Here is a 20770-nt window from a genome sequence, read left to right on the forward strand (position 1 = left end):
AATATGGTGAGACTGAAGATCTGATCCCACTGTGGAAATCAGAAATGACCATATCGATATCAGTTATAATTGTTTACAATATACAGTAATTCCCATGATTATAGAAATGTTTGCAAACAGGTCTGAGGAAACCTCTAAAAATACAAAGAAAAACACTGGGAATGGTAGTTTTCCCCAAACCCCTCAGATGCTGCCCTCCCTTCCCTGGGGCTGTGCACACCATATTCCAGAATTCTGTCTCAAACAGGTACACATGGAGCCTCACTTTGCAACTCAATTATCATTACAATAATGTGATCAGGCTCAGCTGGCTGAAGTAGTTAGGGCTGTGACGTCTGTACCCAGCAAAGCAAAACTTATCAAATGACTTGTAGCTCAATGAGCTGCAGAGGTAAGGTTAGCACCTTAGGTTAGTTACATCTGCTGTTTGAATGGGCCTACCCTCTAAAGTCTAATGGGAAATTCCTACCCTCCTCGGAGAGGGCTTGCTTCTTCTTGAACTGGCTCTTATTTTTGCATCTAAACTTCAGAAAGAATGATCGGTGGGTGGAGGGGTTGTCTTGTTATGGCTTCTGTAAGTTTATTTTCTGCAGGAGCTGAGGAAAGGGGAAGGGAAGCCTGGAAACCAGCATGAGGTTTCTTCCTGATCCTGGGCGAGTGGGCATCCTGATACTTCCATGGCTGTTTCATGTCCATCATTGTGGCAGATCACTGACTCATTTGGCCCAACTGGCTGACAGAGCCATCTGTTCTCAGGGAACCCAATTCAGGACTGTCTAGTCAGGGAGCAAAACAAAACACATCTCTAAATCAAAGGACAGAAGGAGAGCTGCAGTTATCTGCTGATTTTTTTGTTTTAAATAAGGTTTTTCCTGCAAGCAGGTGGAAGGATGTACCTTACAGGGCTTCTGTGATTGGCTCTCAGCCAGTCTTAGGCATTTTTCACAGCCGGCATCAAGATAAACTAATTTTTTACTAAATTGACCCCTATTACTTTCATTTTCATAGCTTGCAACCATTGATGGAATACAATTTAATACAATGCAATTAATGTTACAGCGTCCTCCGTAACAAAGCATCAAAAAAAAAAAAATGAGACAAAATCTTAAAGAGCCCACCAGAGGGGGTGGGGGAATGGAAATAGGAAATATAGAAGACCGCATGACCCTGAGAAAAAAGAGAGCTCTAAGGAATATAAAAAGAATGTCTGCTGTCTATGCTGAGAAAGGGATTATGAAAAATAAGACGACAAATGATCGATAATTACTACACTAAGATGCTTCTTAAAATTCAAGAAACCTTTCTAAAGGAGGTAACATAAAAGTTGGGCCATGAGAAGTGTGGGAAGGAGGACACCAAGCTGGTAGGGAACCGGAAGGCTATTCCAAGCCCAGGGGGACGTCCGGGCAGGCGCAGAGGGCTGTGAAGACGCGTGCTGGGCCCCACGATCTGACACCTGCTTTCACCACCCTGGCATTTCCCCACCACCACCCTACTACATGACGTCTTCACTCATTCCTTTAGTTTTATATCAATTTGGACCCACATATTTCTATCTAATTAAATGGCTTATAATCCTTTTCCAGCATTATTTGTATTGATGCTCCAATCGTCCAGGCTGTGGACATCAGTAACCCCTTCAGTCTGGTTTTGGTGTCCTTTTGTCAGTTCTCCAACATTCCTTGAGTAGTCTCTGACTTCTTTGAACAACTCATTTTGTATTTTTTTAGCTTAAGCCCTGGAATTCATCTTTCCTCCAGGAGGCCCTGGTCCTTTTTAGTGGAGAATGATATTTAGGAGCCAATATCTGAGTCCTAGCTGTGGTCATTGTTACTAGTTTTCCATTGGTTTCAACCTCTCTCAGTGTTCAGAACTAGGAAAAACAATAAAACATACACACACATTTATTTCTGTATCTACCTATTTACATATTAAAAACAATGGATTTACCTGGCAATTCTAATTCTACTTCAACACTCCTGTGTTCATTCTAGCTGTCTCACTCCCATAATTATAACTGCAACAGAAGGAAATCTGGCACCCATTATCATCAATATATTTACTTATTTGCTCAGAGAACACATGATCATTTCAGAATTGTTTGTCCATACCACTGTGAAAATCATTCCTACTAAGTAGAGTTCAGTATTCCTTTTTTTTAGAGTAAAATTTATAATCACTAAAATATGTACATGTTGAGTGTACAATTCAATAAATTTTGGTAAATGCCTGCATCCATGTAATTCACACTGCTATTAAGATATAGGAAATTTCTGGGCACCTGGGTGGCTCAGTCGGTTAAGCATCTGCCCTCGGCTCAGGTCATGATCCCAGGGTTCTGGGATCGAGTCCTGCATCAGGCTCCCTGCTCAGCAGGGAGCCCGCTTCTCCTTCTCCTTCACTCCCCCTGCTTGTGCTCTTTCTGTCTGTCAAATAAATAAATAAAATCTTTAAAAAAAAAAAAGACAACAGGAAGTTTCACCATTGTAGAAAGTTCTATGGACTCTTCCAGGGATATCCCTTGCCCTAGTAGGTTAAGGTTTTCTATTTTAGAAATTCATACATATGAAATCATATAATGTTCATTCTCTTGTGTCTGGATTCATTTGCTCCATATGAAGATTTATCCATGTTGTAGGAGTCAGTAGTTTTTCATTTTCATGGCTTAATATTATTTCATTGTACGAATATATCAAAATTATTTATCTACTCTTTGATAGGCATTTGGGTTGTTTCTAATTTTGAATATGAATAAAGCTGCTATGAATATTTATCATAAAGTCTTATGTGGACATATATTCTCATTTCTCTTGGATAAATTCCTAGGAGTGAAATTATTAGATAATATGGAAGATATACATTCAACTTGAAAAAAGTAACAACGAACAGCCTTCTTACTTGATTGTACCATATTATACTCCATCGTCAATGTGTGAGAATTCCAGTTGCTCCATATCCTTGACAACATTTAGTGTTGTTCTTTTTCAACTTAACCATTCTACTAAACATGGAGTGGTACCACTTTTTGATTTTGTTGCATTTTCCTGCTGATTAACGATGTTGAATCCTTTTTACACTTATTTTTTGGCCACATATATTTCTTCCTCTGTGAAGTCCCTGTTCAGGTCATTTTTCATTGAATTGTTTATATTTTTATAATTTAATTGTTGGATATAAGTTCTCTGTCCTTTGCCAGGTATATGTTTTTGCAAATGATTTGTCCCAGCCCACTCTCATTTTATGAAGATATTTTTGTAGGTTTTCTTTTATAAGCTTTATAAGTTTAGATTTTAAAATTAGGTCTGTGATCCATCTCAAATGACCACACAGCATGATGTAGAGGTTAAAGTTCATTTCTTTCCATGTGGATATCAAGTTGCTCAAGCACCATTTATTGAAATCCTTCAGTGCTGTTATGAAAAATCAATTGACCATGCAAGTGTGGGTATATTTCTAATTCTCTGTTCTGTTTTATTTAACTATATTTTCAGAAATACCACACTGTCTTTAAATGTAGCTTCATAATAAATAATCTTTTTTTTAAGTTTTTTTTAATTTTGTTTTTTTTTAAGATTTTATTTATTTATTTGACAGAGAGAGACACAGCGAGAGAGGGAACACAAGCAGGGGGAGCTGGAGAGGGAGAAGCAGGCTTCCCGTGGAGCAGGGAGCCCCATGGGGGGCTCGATCCCAGGATGCTGGGATCACGACCTGAGCTGAAGGCAGACGCTTAACGACTGAACCACCCAGGCACCCCTTAAAGATTTTATTTATTTATTTATTTGACAGAGAGAGTGAATGAGAGAGCACAAGCAGGGGGAGCTGCAGAGAGGGAGGGAGAAGCAGGATCCCCACTGACCAGGAAGCCCAGTGCAATGTGGGGCTCCATGCCAGAGGGATCAAAGGCAGATGCTTAACCAACTGAGCCACCCAGGCACCTCTTACAATAAGTCCTGAAGTCAGGGATGCCCTCCTATATTATATTATTTTCCCTTTTCAAGACTCTTTTGACTATTCTAGGTTTTTTGCACTTCCATATAGACTTTAGAATAGCTTATCAATTTATAAAATAAAAAAAAATTCTGGAATTGTGATTTGGTTTGTTTTGAATCTATACAACAATTTGGGAGAGAACTGGTGTCTTGACAACTTTGTCTTTTATCAATTAACATGGTATATAATGGTTTCTTTAATTTTTCTCATTAATATGTTGTGGATTCAGTGTACAAGGTTTTTTTTTTATGTATTGCTAAACTTATCCTTAAGTATTTTATTGTTCTAATGCTATTTTAAATGCAACTTTAAAATTTTTATTTTCCAAATCTTTGCTCTTAGTATGTTAACTTTGTATACTGTGACCTTGCTAAATTCACTATTAGGTCTAGTAAATGTTTTGTATATTATTTGGGATAATAATCGTCTACCCAATCATGTCATCTGCAAATATTGGCAGTTTTAATTCTTCTTTTCTAATCTCTATGTCCGTTCCTTGCCTATTGCACTTTCTTAAACTTCTACTGCAATGTACAATAGAAGTGGTGAGAGAATATCCTAGCTTTGATCATTTTCTTAAAGAGAAAGTATAACCTCTTAAAGAGAAAAATGTGGAACTCCTCCTAAATTTTCCTGCAGTCTTTGTTCAGAATTCATGCCAGTTGTCTCTCTACTGTGCTAGTATTAATATATATGTTGCCTTTAATGCAATTCCTATCAAAATGCCATCAGCATTTTTCAGAGCTGGAACAAACAATCCAAAAGACCCGAATGGCCAAAGCAATTCAAAACTGAAAATGTCACGATTCTGGATTTCAAGCTCTATTACAAAGCTGTAGTCATCAAAACAGTATGGTACTGGTACAAAAACAGACTCATAGATCAAAGGAACAGAGAATAGAGAGCCCAGAAATGGACCCACAACTATGGTCAACTAATCTTTGACAAAGCAGGAAAGAATATCCAATGGAAAAAAGTCTCTTCAATAAATGGTGTTGGGAAAACTGGACAGCCACATGCAGAAAAATGAAACTGGACCATTTCCTTATACCACACACAAAAATAAATTCAAAATGGATGAAAGACCTAAATGTGAAACAGGAAACCATTAAAATCCTAGGGGAGAAAACAGGCAGAAACCTCTTTGACCTTGGCCATGCAACTTCTTATTAGATATGTTGCTAGAGGCAAGGGAAACAAAAGCAAAAATGAACTATTGGGAGTTATCAAGATAAAAAGTTTCTGCACAGCAAAGGAAATAATCAACAAAACTAAAAGGCAGCCCATAGAATGGGAAAGATATTTGCAAATGAAGTATCTGATAAAGGGTTAGTATCCAAAGTGTATGAAGAACTTCTCAAACTCAACATCCAAAAAACAAATAATCCAGTTAAGAAATGGGCAGAAGACATGAATAGACACTTTTCCAAAGAAGACATCCAGATGGCTAACAGACACATGAAAAGGTGCTCAACATCACTCATCATCAGGAAAATACAGATCAAAACCACGATGAGATACCACCTCATAACTGTCAGCAGAATAGCTAAAATTAACAACACAAGAGAAAACAGCTATTGGCGAGGATGAAGAGAAAGGGGAACCCTGTTGCACTGTTGGTGGGAATGCAAACTGGTGTAGCTACTCTGGAGAACAGTTTGGAGGTTCCTCAGAAAGTTAAACCCACCCTACAATCCAGCAATTGCACTACTAGGTATTTAGCCAAAGGATACAAAAATACAGATTTGAAAGGGTACATGCACCCCGATGTTTATAGCAGGATTATCTACAATAGCCAAACTACAGAGAGAGTCCATATGTCCAATGACTGATGAATGGATAAAGAAGAAGTGGTACATATATACAATGCAATGTTACTCAGCCATCAAAAAGAATGAAATCTTGCCATTTGCAATGATGCGGATGGAACTAGAAGGTATTATGCTAAATGAAATAAGTCAGTCAGAGAAAGATAAATACCACATGACCTCACTCATACGTGGAATTTAAGAAAGAAAACAGATGAACATATGGGAAGGAGGAAAAGAAAAAAAGGAGGGAAACAAGCCATAAGTGACTCTTAACGATAGAGAACAAACTGAGGGTTGATGGAGAGAGGTGGGTGGGGGATGGGCAGATGGGTGATGGGTATTCAAGAGGGCACTTGTGATGAGCACTGGGTGTTGTATGTAAGTGATGAATTACCGAATGCTACTCCAGAAACCAATATGGCACTGCATGTTAACTAACAAAATTTATATTAAAATATATATATATATATGTTGCCAAAACAAGCACATATTTCTTCTCCAAGTTTGTGGCTTCCTTGAGGTCAGAACTTATGATAGAGACATCATTTTAATTTAGGTACCCAGCATAATGCCTCAAACATGTAAGAATTCCAAAAAGCATCCAAAAAGGATTAATTAAAAAGAAAGAAGATTGTTTTTAAGAGGTAACTCTAATAAGAACATAGGACCTTATTTCCCAGAGCATGTTCCATTCAATACTAGTTCTGAGAGAAGACACCACTTGTTAATTAAAAAAAAAAAAAAATGACAAATACATTTGGGGGATTTTTGTCTATGAAATATAGTAGACAATTTATACCTACATCTCATTTGTATAAAATTTTATGATATTTCTGTGTAACTAAGTTCTCTTATAATCCCCATTTCTAACAATGGGTAGAAAGTAATAATGTGAACTTTCCAGTTACAGGTAACTCAATCTTTTCCAGTTTAAGATCTTCTCACTTAGGTATATGTTCACTCAATTTAAAGTTTAAACTCTCCTTCAGGCAAATTTTCACCTCCAGATGATCTTGCACAATTTTCCTCCCAAAACAATGTCCGGAATTGGGGTAAAATGACTTCTGGGCTTTCTCTTGTTGAATTCTGATTGAGGTGTAGCTTGTCTCATCTAACTCTGGGCAGTGGCCTTTTTTCTAACTACATCTACTTCTTAGGTATAACTCCTTGCATGTTCTCTCAGTAAAATCAAAAGTCTTGAGAACCTCATCCTCATTCTCACTTCTGGATATTATACATCTTCTTGGCTTCCTTTAGCACTCTAAATCCTCTGCTTTTCGGCCACAACATCTTTCTGCTTTACTGTTTTTCATACGGGATCGCCTTGTCACTTACTATGGTCACCCATAGCAGATCCAGTCTTATTTCTCAACTATTTTCATTTGCCTCAGTGGGAGCATGGAAGAAATTTTTAATTCCTTCCACACCAAATATCTGTCAAGGGAAATTTAATTGGCAAAATTCTCTGCTGTTTTGTGCTTAAATATGTGTACCATCTTTCTATTCCACTGTGACCGTCCCATATTGGCACATGAGAATCTTGCATCCTTTCAGAGTTACAGTTGGTAAAGGGAATGCACACACCCTAGGGTTTCAACTACCCTTTTAACTTTCCTGGAGTTTTTATCTCACTTCTCTGGAATCCCTTGGATGAAGACCCATGGAGGTGGAGGCACTGGGTCTCTGAAAGATCCAGGCTGCTTCTTAATCCTCTACCTATCCCTCCCAAATATCTCCTCTCCCCCTCATGAAAACTCTCATGTTCCTTTCTCGGCCTGGTAGGCATTCTTCATACACTACTGTTTTCTGATTAACCTCTCAACATTTTTTTTTGGTAAAATTTATTGATCTATGATTCCATGAAGTCTGGATTTTGAAAGGTAAAACATCTTTTGGAATTTAAAAATCCATATTGTCTCAATAAAGCTGGGATTTCAAGAATTTTTCTAGTCTTGGTGTTCACGGTCCCCTTTTGGAAGTTCAGTGTTAAATATTAACTCTTTCTCTTCAAATTCCTCCTATCCTGTAATTATTCTAATTTTGCCTAAAGCACTAGGTACTATAAATTAAACAGCATGGTGATCATGGGTAATGCAGAAGAGAAAAGCACATTACTATCTTCCTGTTACTCAGGACTACTCAAAGCTTTCAATGTGCTGAAAGAGTTTTTGGCTCTACACACATGAAGGGTATGGCCTATAGCATTTGCAACTTATTTGAACACAGATCATTTTTCTTTAGAGAACATCTGGCCAGACTAATATTCCATCAGAAATACTCTGAGGTCTGGGGGCGCCTAGGTGGTTTGGTTGGTTAAGTGTCTGCCTTTGGCTCAGGTCATGATCCCAGGGTCCTGGAAGGTTGAGCCCCGCACTGAGCTCCCTGCTCGGTGGGAAGCCTGCTTCTCCCTCTCCCACTCTCCTTGCTTGTGTTCCCTCTCTCACTGCGTCTCTCTCTGTAGGAATAAATAAATAAAATCTTTAAAAAAAGAAAGAAATACTCTGAGGTCCAAAGAGATACACTGCAAAGGAAAAACTGGAACCAGGGATGCCACTTAAGAGGCTACTTCATTTGTCCAGAAGAGAAGTGATGAAGATCTGAACTGGAGAAATGGCAGTAACCGTGAGCCTGGACAGGTTCCATAGTATTTAGAAAATGAAATTACATGATCTGGTGAGAATATTACTCTAATAGAGAGAAACCTAGCGATTTCTATCTAACAATATGTTTTGTAAATTTTCAAATTTCACGAAAGCACCTCGATGAAAACCAGAGGCATATCTATATGAAATAGATGTTTACAAAGTAGATATGGAAAGAAAACATATTTCCTTTGGGTTGACCTTGAATGGAAATTTTCCTAAGATGCCCAATTTGTTTTATTCTGCCCCTTTTAGTGCATGAAATATACTAGAAAGGTTCCCTTTGACTTATTAAGACTTCTGAAACCAGACATACCAATGGAATAAGAAAGAATAAAAAAAAAAACACACACACCAAATGAGCAGTTCAGTAAAATTCCAGATCCAAAGCAATTTCAATATTTTAGGCACCACATATTTTTTTTTAACATGTTGGAATATCCTTTATGGGCATCCACTGATATATACTATCCACGTTATAAGCCTAGTACGATGTGTTTATTGTAATGTAATTTGAACAAAGGAAGGCAAAGACAAATTTAGTCATAAACCACATTAATTGATATTATTAAATATGGTATAAAACACTGCAAATATTTCAGGCTTAATAGAATAGAACTGAATCATGAGAAGAGAATTGGTGATTTCTTAACTGAAAACAAAACCACATTGCTATGCTTCCTTTAAGCAAAGACAGTGACAATTAGAGACCAGCTACGACCAGAACTGCCCAGATAGGCCCAGCCCAAACTGCTACTCTGTAGAATTTTTTTATTCTTATGTTAATCACCATATACTACATCATTAGTTCTTGATGTAGTATTCCATGATTCATTGTTTGTGCATGACACCCAGTGCTCCATGCAGAATGTGCCCTCTTTAATACCCATCACCAGGCTAACCCATCCCCCTACTCTCCTCCCCTCTAGAACCCTCAGTTTGTTTTTCAGAGTCCATCGTCTCTCATGGTTCCTCTCCCCCTCCGACTTACTCCCCTTCATTCTTCCCCTCCTGCTATCTTCTTCTTTTTCTTTTTTCTTAACATATGTTGCATTATTTGTTTCAGAAGTACAGATCTGTGATTCAACAGTCTTGCACAATTCACAGTGCTCACCATAGCACATACCCTCCCCAATGTCTATCACCCAGCCACCCAATCCCTCCCACCCCCCACCACTCCAGCAACCCTCAGTTTGTTTCCTGAGATTAAGAATTCCTCATATCAGTGAGGTCATATGATACATGTCTTTCTCTGATTGACTTGTTTCACTCAGCATAACACCCTCCAGTTCCATCCACGTCGTTGCAAATGGCAACATCTCCTTCCTTTTGATGGCTGCATAATATTCCATTGTGTATATATACCACTTCTTCTTTATCCATTCATCTGTCGATGGACATCTTGGCTCTTTCCACAGTTTGGCTATTGTGGACATTGCTGCTATAAACATTGGGGTGCACGTACCCCTTCGGATCCCTACATTTGTATCTTTGTGGTAAATACCCAGTAGTGCAATTGCTGGATCATATGGTAGCTCTATTTTCAACTGTTTGAGGAACCTCCATGCTGTTTTCCAGAGTGGTTGCACCAGCTTGCATTCTCACCAACAGTGTAGGAGGGTTCCCCTTTCTCCGCATCCCCGCCAACATCTGTCGTTTCCTGACTTGTTAATTTTAGTCATTCTGACGGGTGTGAGGTGGTATCTCATTGAGGTTTTGATTTGGATTTCCCTGATGCCGAGCGATGTTGAGCACTTTTTCATGTGTCTGTTGGCCATTTGGATATCTTGTTTGGAAAAATGTCTGATCGTGTCTTCTGCCCCTTTCTTGATTGGATTATTTGTTCTTTGGGTGTTGACTTTGGTAAGTTCTTTATAGATTTTGGATACTAGCCCTTTATCTGATATGTCATTTGCAAATATTTTCTCCCATTCTGTCGGTCGTCTTTTGGTTTTGTGGACTGTTTCTTTTGTTGTGCAAAAGCTTTTTATCTTGATGAAATCCCAATAGTTCATTTTTGCCCTTGCTTCCCTTGCCTTTGGTGATGTTTCTAGGAAGAAGTTGCTGCGGCTGAGGTCGAAGAGGTTGCTGCCTGTGTTCTCCTTTAGGATGTTGATGGACTCCTGTCTCATGTTTAGGTCTTTCAACCATTTGGAGTCTATTTTTGTGTGTGGTGTAAGGAAATGGTCCAGTTTCATTCTTCTGCATGTGGCTGTCCAATTTTCCCAACACCATTTGTTGAAGAGATTGTCTTTTTTTTCCACTGGACATTCATTCTTTCCTGCTTTGTTGAAGATTAGTTGACCATAGAGTTGAGGGTCCATTTCTGGGCTCTCAATTCTGTTCCATTGATCTATGTGTCTGTTTTTGTGCCAGGACCATACTGTCTTGATGATGACAGCTTTGTAATAGAGCTGGAAGTCCGGAATTGTGATGCCGCCAGCTTTGCTTTTCTTTTTGAATATTCCTCTGGCTATTCGGGGTCTCTTCTGGTTCCATACAAATTTTAGGATTCTTTGTTCCATTTCTTTGAAAAAGGTGGATGGTATTTTGATGGGGATTGCATTGAATGTGTAGATTGCTCTAGGTAGCATTGACATCTTCACAATGTTGGTTCTTCCAATCCATGAGCATGGAACGTTTTTCCATTTCTTTGTGTTTTCTTCAATTTCTTTCATGAGTATTTTATAGTTTTCTGAGTACAGATCCTTTGCCTCTTTGGTTAAATTTATTCCTAGGTATCTTATGGTTTTGGGTGCAGGTGTAAATGGGATCGACTCCTTGATTTGTCTCTCTTCTGTCTTGTTGTTGGTGTATAGGAATGCCACCGATTTCTGTGCATTGATTTTATAGCCTGCTACTTGACTGAATTCCTGTATGAGTTCTAGCAGTTTTGGGGTGGAGTCTTTTGGGGTTTCCACATACAGTATCATATCATCTGCAAAGAGTGAGAGTTTGACTTCCTCTTTGCCGATTTGGATGCCTTTGATTTCTTTGTGTTGTCTGATTGCTGTGGCTAGGACTTCTAATACTATGTTGAATAGCAGTGGTGATAGTGGACATCCCTGCCGCGTTCCTGACCTTAGGCGAAAAGCTCTCAGCTTTTCCCCATTGAGAATGATATTCGCTGTAGGTTTTTCATAGATGGCTTTTATGATGTTGAGTTATGTACCCTCTATCCCTATACTCTGAAGAGTTTTGATCAAGAAAGGATGCTGTCCTTTGTCAAATGCTTTTTCTGCATCTATTGAGAGGATCATATGATTCTTGTTCTTTCTTTTGTTAATGTATTGTATCACGTTGATTGATTTGCGGATGTTGAACCAGACTTGCAGCCCAGGGATAAATCCCACTTGGTCATGGTGAATAATCCTTTTAATGTACTGTTGGATCGTATTGGCTAGTATTTTGGTGAGAATTTTTGCATCCATGTTCATCAAGGATACTGGTCTGTAATTCTCCTTTTTGATGGGGTCTTTGTCTGGTTTGGGGATCAAGGTAATGCTGGCCTCATAAAATGAGTTTGGAAGTTTTCCTTCCATTTCTATTTTTTGGAACAGTTTCAGGAGAATAGGTATTAATTCTTCTTTAAATGTCTGATAGAATTCCCCTGGGAAGCCATCTGGCCCTGGGCTTTGGTTTGTTGGGAGATTTTTGATGACTGCTTCAATTTCCTTAGTGGTTATAGGTCTGTTCAGGTTTTCTATTTCTTCCTGGTTCAATTTTGGTAGTTGATACATCTCTAAGAATGCACCCATTTCTGCCAGTTTATCTAATCTGCTGGCATAGAGTTGCTCATAGTATGTTCTTATAATTGTTTGTATTTCTTTGGTGTTGGTTGTGATCTCTCCTCTTTCATTCATGATTTTGTTGATTTGGGTCCTTTCTCTTTTCTTTTTGATAAGTCTGGCCAGGGGTTTATCAATCTTGTTAATTCTTTCAAAGAACCAGCTCCTAGTTTCGTTGATCTGTTCTACTGTTCTTTTGGTTTCTTGTTCATTGATTTCTGCTCCGATCTTTATTATTTCTCTTCTCCTGCTGGGTTTAGGCTTTATTTGCTGTTCTTTCTGCAGCTCCTTTAGGTGTAGGGTTAGGTTGTGTACTCTGTAGAATTTTAGAATATATAAATGGTTGTTGTTTTAAGCCACTAAATTTTGGGGTGGTTTGTTACTCAGTAACTATTTTAATGGTTCAGATTGTTTCTCTCCTTAACCATTTAATCACCTCTCTGTATTCTGCCTTTCTACTCTCTACTCTCAGTCTACCCACACATTACTGTCAACTTAATTTCCTAAACACTATTCTTATTCTATTACTTCTTACTCAAAAAATGTTCATTGGATCCTGATTGCCTGTGTAAAAAAGTCTCAACAACTTCCACCTGGTATTCAAGGCCTTTTGTGATTTCTCCACAACTTAAAATTTGAATCTAAGTTTCTATTTTTCTCCGTTCACCCTCAATTTTGTCAAGATGAGTGATGGTATCCTAACTCATTGATGAGACACCACTGATTGTATAGTCCATCATTCATTTAATACACATCTTACTGCATAGCTTACTGGATGGGAAGTTTTTTTTTTTTGAAATTGATTCTAAGATAATTCATGATATTCTAGACATTAAAATATGAAAAGATAATATAGCTGAGATTTAAGGCAAGAAACCTCACTGTTTTCCATGTGTCTCGTGTTTCCTGCTTCTTGTCCTTCTGTTTTATGTACCCTAGGTCTGCACAAATTCTAGCAATCTAAAAATCTATTCAACTATCCCCTCTCTTAGAAATCCTTGAGAACCTTTCTTGTCACTGAGTCAGATGTAATCACTCCCACATGAACTCCCCTAGAAAATGATTAGAACCACTCACAGGTACTTGTCACTTTCTACCCTGTCCTAGCAACTTTTTCTCATTGCTTTAGATTGTCTTCAGTTGAGGGCAATTCAGCTTTTAATGACTATTTCACACCCTCTTTTTGCAATGCCAACCCAAAGTTCTAAGTACAATGTCTATTGGGTATGACACTATGTATTTGTTAAGAAGGTAACTCAATGAAAAACACACAGATAACAAATCTCGGGTTTCTAACACTTCATGTTTATTCTGTCACCAAGTAATCATGTGACCTTAAGCAATTTACTTAACCTCCTAGGGCTGAGGCCTCGAGCGACATAACAGATGAGATAATGCATGTGTGAAAACTCTTTATACAAAGTATAAACTGTAGGATCAGTTTGAGGTATTAGCATTGTTTCTTCTTCTGAGAAATGAGGCAGTGAACCTGATTTGTCTGTTTGGGGTTTTTTGTTTTGTTTTGTTTTGTTTTTAATGGCCGGTACAAGTAGCATTCCACAATGACACGCTTGCAAGTTGTTGCTTTTTCCTGAAGGGTGATGGCTCAGAGTGTGAAGTGACTTAAAACCCAGTGATAGGACCTGCTTCTTCGAAAGCTTCTCTTGGTGGCTGATACACTAGTGAGTATCCCTAATGTGATTATCATTCCGGACAGCTTTGCACCATGTGGACATGTTGAATGGGACCAGAAGTCAGGAACCAGTGCCAGTCAGGCCTGTTCCCTGCTCTCTGAGACCAAAGGAGCCATTCTGGCAAAGAAGGAGGTAGGGGTGATTATGGCAACATAAGTTACCCAAGAGTTTCATTTGAGACTTTTTTTGTTAGCTAAAACTTCTATTCATAAAAGTAGATTTAAAACATATTAAGAGTTCAATATTTTAAAGAATCACTTCTCAGAAATAGGCATGTAGTGACTGGAGTTGGTGTAAGGATACATAAATAATACGAGTACTACGGAGTCTTAAGCCCCACATCTCTACATTGTGATGGATTTTCCAGTTCAGTTCAATACAGTTCAATGCAATTCACTTTGATTCAATTTACATTTGTTTCAATTCAAGGTAGCATGATGATATTGTGGAAGGAAGGTCGGCTTTATCTCAGACCTTAGAATTCACAGACTTCAACGTAAACTACAGTTAGTATGACATTTGGCAATTTACCCAATCTCTGTAAACCTTAATTTCCTCATCTGCAAAAAGGGGATAATATTAGCCACCTCATAACAGATATAAAGTCCCCAGCACAATGATCATATCATCTTCCTCTTCCTTCAATTCATGTCAGTTCAATTTGACTTAATTCAACAAACATCAACTATTTATTCACTACAATACTGAGACATAACAATGAAGTATGGTAGCATCATTGCAAATGTGGGCTTCTGAAAAGGCTCTGCAATTCAAAACTTTATCCCTAGGAAAATATGTGTAATTTGATTAAGAAATGAGGTTGTAATGGACAATGATACAGATGCATTTAGTATGGAACAAAAAGTGAAGGGATATTTGGAGATTCCATGCCTATGAACACATTAGGTGTTCAGAAAACTCACTAAGACACATCTCACTGCGGCAGGTATTAGGATCTTAACCAAGACTTCGCAATTCCAGTGAGGAGTTCTGACTTGACAGGAGATGTTAGAAAGTTTTTTATCAGCTCTGAATGTTAATACATTCCCTCACTTAGGATTTTAATTACTCCTAAGCAACAATTCAACTTACAGCATATTATAAATAATTTACAACATTAATATATAACCCATTCTCCTGACTTTTGATCACAATGCACAAGAAATGTGCAAATGTTCAGGGGTGTTTTAGACAGAATATGTGATGATATTATAATACACAGTCCCAAAATCTCAGCAGCTAAACAGATAAGGTTTATAAGTCTGTTAAATGCTGGTGATGCTTCCAGGCAGCTGTCCTACGTGTGATGATTCAAAGATCCAGGCTGTTTTTCTGTCATCTCAACAAACAGCCTCCATGCTTTCTACTCAAGGAGGGAAGAGACTGGAAAATTATGTAGGGGCTTTTTCCTGCCTCCATTTCAGAGGGACACGTTAGTTCTGCTTATGTTTCATTGGCCATTAGTAGTCACATAGTCCTGTCTTACTGCAAAAGGACAGGGAAACTTTGACTCTCATACGCCCAGAAAGAAAAAAATGACCAGATATTGGTGCTTTATTCCTATATAATTCAGTGGGAATATCACAAAGGAAAGCCTGATGCTTTCTCTGTGAAAATCTGATGTCTTGACATACCCTTTCCAGTAAAAATGAATAAGTCTCCTTAAATTTTAGGAAGACCATTGTCTTCCATAACCAGGCCAGGGGACATGGCCTGAATGGACGGCATGAGTGAATCCAAGTATTGCAAGGATGGACATTACTGGATCCCTCTTGTGGCCCACTTAATTCCGTTCAGCCAGATTTCTTTCTCCAGCCAGTGCTGCAATAACCAGTCCCACGTGGGCTTTGGTCAGCTTCACTCAGATGCAACCTCACTTTGGGGCTTTGTCATAGACTGTTCACTGTGCCTTGGATTCTCTGATGCTGTAGCATACGATACCTACAAGATCCCACTCAGAACCCAGAAGTGAAAATGAAGTAAGGGATTAATAGACAAATTATTCCCTCTTTCATTTCCCAGGCAGATAGGTCTGAAATGCATTTCATTAGGCTGCTCAGAAAGGGCCATGGGATGAGCAACAGTGACATAGTAGACGCCAGCTTGTTCATGCATCCTTGTCTTAGCTCCCCCACCTTTCTTGTTCACTCTGCCTACCCCCCATTCTTGTTTCCTCATATTACATTAGGGGGAACCTGGGCTAAGACTGAGTATAATAGGAAAATTTTTAAATTTTCCTATTATACTTGAAACTCCTCTGTACTCCATAATACTTAATATAGTAGACTGGTAAGGGGTGGGTCTGGTATTGTGATTTATAATAAGAAATATATATTTGGTCTGCATCCCCATTTCCGGCACAGAGTTCCTAAGATCCTTGGAATTTCCTAAGTGGTGAGAGGGTCTTTGGAATCTCTAATTTGTAGCCAGTTGGTCAGAAGCATTGGTAACAACCTGGGCTGGCAACTGGCATCTGAAGGGGGAGGGGGCAGGGAATCCTATAGGACCCTTTAACGTGGGGGATTTTATGCTATCTCCAGGTAGTGTCAGAATTGAGGTGAATTCAGTTAAACTGTAGGACACCAAGCTGGTGTCAGGGAAATGCTTGGGTGGTGTGAGGGAAACCATCCCCCCACGTTGGAACTGGCACCAGAACTGTTTAATGAGCAGCTCTATAAGGGGTCAATGAGACTCTGAAAAGAAAAGATTGAAATGTCCTTCCTCTTGGGGCTCAAGGTTATTAGAATGGCTGATGCATCAAGATGGCCCAAACAAGGTTGGTCAGCAGAAGACACTCAGGATCCCTAAAGTGAATTTTTTCGTAAGTGTAGAGGTGGGTCCTGGCTGTTGGCTTGGGCCAGGATTGAGCACAGTGTAAAAGTGAAGTTGGAAATGTCATCCAACATGGACTTTGTGAACTTGCTTGAGATGGGCTAGCTGTGCATATGAGGGCAACTAGGCAGCTGTAAAAATGGGATCTCAGTCATAAGGCAGTGTGGGCCATGATAGATGAGTGTTACCCCCAAGGAAAGGCACTTCTGTTTCCTGCCTGCCCTGTAAGCCACCACTGAGCAAGCAGCAATATCAGAGTCAGTGAATGTTGGTCATCAGACAATGGGCAGGATTTCCTAAGGCCTGTGCTGTGTATAACCCCAGATTCTGCAGTTCTTTCTGCCAGAGATTCTTGAAACTTGACCTGGGCCTGCGAACAGAACAAACTGTCCACGGCAATATTAGAGTTGCTGCCGTGTGGATGGAAGCAACCTTACCCGAAAGAGAGGAATTCACATGAGCCAGGGTGACAGAGCACTGGAATTTTAGATTAAGGTAGAACTGATCCAGGAAGAAGAAAGACTTGTTTGTGATAGCCAAGATGGAAGTGAGATTTGCAAAATGAGTCTTTTAGGCCTTAAGTAGGAATAGCAGACAAGGCAGCACCATGGTTGAAGATATCTCATGACCCAAGTGCTATGGTTTCCTGGCAGGTTTCTCATCGTTCTGGTCCCTCAAAGATGGGAGACTGAATCTGTTTAGGCGGCAGCTTTGTGAGGATTTAGATTTCTTGACTTTGGGCTATTGTGGTTTTGTGCTGTGTTAACTTAGCTAAGCTGGAACTACATTCCCCAGAACCCCCCCCCTTCCCTTTATGGCTCCAGACTACTGTTGGCAATCAGAAATTTCCACGAAGCTGGAAAGGTGGCAGTGAAGATGCAGCCGTGGTTACGCCAGAAGGCTGGTATGGGTTCAGAAGTAGTTGCAGCCCACACACGTTGTCACAGGTGCCGGCTCACCTGGTTGGTGGGCAGCAGTAACCTAGCCCATTCTCTACCACCTCCCACCAGGTCTCCTCCTTTGGCTTCTCTGACTCCTGGCCAAGAACCTGTCTACTTCCACAATAATGGGCTGGCGGCTTCTTCTGCAGGTGACTCACATTAACAAAGTCAGAGGCTTGGAGGTGGTGTGACACCTGCGTGGGTTCTGCCCTGTCCACACGGATTCCAACTTGCACTTGCCCTCGCCCGTTTCGCAACCATCTTTCCTTTTCCCCTGTCAGCCCTGCTTATGCCAGGCAATAGCCTGGCAAAAAGCAATAGCCCTACATTAGCCGTCTTGCCAGTCACCAGGATTTTACACGGTAAAACCCCTATAATAAGCTCCTTATTGGGTGTCACTCTGAGTCAATTTGCTTCTGATCAAACACTGCCTAAAACCATGGCCAAACACAAGGATGTCTGTTTTACGACATTGGGCCAGAGCTATTTCAACCTGTTTTGGCCTGATTTCACTTGTGCTATGTACCATATGGGTGGGAAACGGGGAGATCAGGGTGGGGACAGAGGTTCACAAGAGAGTTCTCCTGAGGATGTCCCCAGTTTTAACACAACAGCAGAGCTGAAGTCACAACATTAAATCTGCACAACGAAGAGAATGAATGGAGCAGGCAAGGTAGAGATAAAAGAGCATGCACTTCCATAGGGGAAGGAGCAAAGCCCTCAAGCTGATTCTTACCAAGTGAGAAGAGACACCCAGGATTGCTAGATTTGATTTTCCTAAAAAGCTGGAAATTCAAACTCTTTAAAGTTTCCCAGTTTTAAATATTTGCAACAAACCCAAAAGCTAATGTCTTTTTTAAAAAATCACATTTAAACATAACAAACCCTATCTATAAATCAGATTTAGCCCAGATTAAGCGTGAATTCCACAGCCAAATTTCCCGGTTGCAAACCCATGTTTAATCACCTATGACATATGGAACCGTGGCCAAGTTACTTCTGTACCTCGTATCTTTAAACTATAGGGGCGCCTGGGTGGCTCAGTCATTAAGCATCTGCCTTCGGCTCGGGTCCTGATCCCAGGGTCCTGGGATGGCTTGAGCCCTTCGTCAGGCTCCCCGCTCACTGGGAAGCCTGCTTCTCCCTCACCCACACCCCCATCATGTTCTCCCTCTCCCGCTATCTCTTTCTCTGTCAAATAAATAAATAAAAAGCAACTAGAAAATAAGACCAATACCACTAGTCGCATAGGATGTCTACAAGGATCAAATGAGTTACTAATATTATTTCTTGGTTTCTAAGACACTACTGAATATAGGATGAACCATTATTTTATGTGTCTCCAAGAAAGAAAAGATGGCTAATTAACCTATGACACATGTCTTCCTATCACTTAGAATTGTTGTTTTATAATTATTGAAGGAGCTCTTTCAGAGTTATTTTGACATCGATTTTTATCACTTATCCATATATAAATGGCACATATATAAAGGAAATATAAGTGAAATAAGAAGGTTTAGTCTTCTTAAACCCTCCACATTATGAGGCTGACAACTAAGAATTAGCTTTCAACTTTGTGCTTTTTTTCCACAAAGTGTCATCCTTGCTGCTATTAAGAAGGTTAGTGATGTAGCATTTCTTAAAAGAGCACTCCATCATTGTCTCCAGAAATTTCTTCCAAGTTGCTGACACCAGAGAATTTGATCTAGCCAGAAGATGTCAAATTTTCAGACAATGGAAAGGTGTGTGTTATTTTTTTTAAATGGTCCTTCAGTTAAAGATTGTTGGCTAAACATTCAAAGGATTTCAGTTTTTAGTCATTCACCAGGAATAACAAAAAAATTTTGTGCATCTACAGACATTGGCAGCCACACAGTAACTGTTGTTTGGCTGAGAGTGACTGTCAAAGTGGTATTGATTGTAAGATATTTTCCTTCATATTAAAATGTAAAAAAAAAAAAAGTGTACTAAATTTCATCCAATAGAGTCTTTTGCAAAGCTTATAGGAGAGTGTTTGATAAATAAAGGTAAATAAAATCTAAACACAGGGGAAAAGCTAGCATTACTACTTGAGTCTGAGTTCTATCTTGAATTACTTGTATGGCCTTTCTTAAGGCATTAATCTTTTCATCTAGAAAGTAGGTGTAATCTGAGTTGTATTGATTGCATGTGACAGTACCTAGGTGAATTGATGGTCATGTGTAGAATGTCATGGTTATGTCAATTCAGTGGGTCAGAATCTCTGAGGGTTGGAAGAGACAAACTTGGAGAAAGGAAGGAGCAAAAAAGGGTTCACTGATTAGGTCTCTTTGGGAAGAGCAGACTGAATCAATACAGTTCCTTAGAAAAGTAAAAATAAAAGGCCCATAATATTAGGATTTTTTTAAAAGTAATCTCTATGGGGTGCCTGGGTGGCTCAGTTGGTCAAGAGACTGCCTTTGGCTCAGGTCATGATCCCGAGGTCCTGGGATCGAGTCCCACATTGGGTTTCCCCTGTTCTGCAGGGAGCCTGCTTCTCCCTCTCCCTCTGCCTGCCACTCCCCCTGCTTGTGCTTCTCTCTGTGTCAAATAAATAAAAAATCTTAAAAAAAAAAATCTCTATGCCCAATGTGGGGTTCAAACACATGACCCCAAGATCAAGAATCTCATGTTCTACCAACTTAGCCTGCCGGGTGCCCTTACGCATAACATTGGTTTTGACCACAAACGTTAACTTGTTGAAGGCAAGAACAGAAAGAAAAACTGTATCGGGAAGAGAGGAAATAGTAGAGACAACATTTGCCTAAGTCAGACATTCTGATTGGGAGGTCTTAGATGGCTTGAGTCCCAGTTGTTCCATCTAACCTAGGACGTCTGGCCACAGCAAGTCCCAGAAGAGCCATCGTTTGTGATGCCGAGGTCCTGGGGCCCCATTTGTCCATTGCACCTGAATACCAAAGTCCCTCTTCTGAGAGAAAAACAACATTGCTTTGGCTTTTTGGTTCTTAAATTATATCAGTTCGGCCCCTTTCCCCTGCCAAGCCTGGGGACTTAGGTCTTGGAGAATGAGGCAGTGCTGGAGAGAAATCG

Source organism: Callorhinus ursinus, unplaced genomic scaffold (genome assembly GCF_003265705.2).
Source record: "Callorhinus ursinus isolate GAN/ISIS: 27379988/994484 unplaced genomic scaffold, GSC_fseal_2.0 scaffold1, whole genome shotgun sequence".
NCBI classification, from domain to species: Eukaryota; Metazoa; Chordata; class Mammalia; order Carnivora; family Otariidae; genus Callorhinus; species Callorhinus ursinus.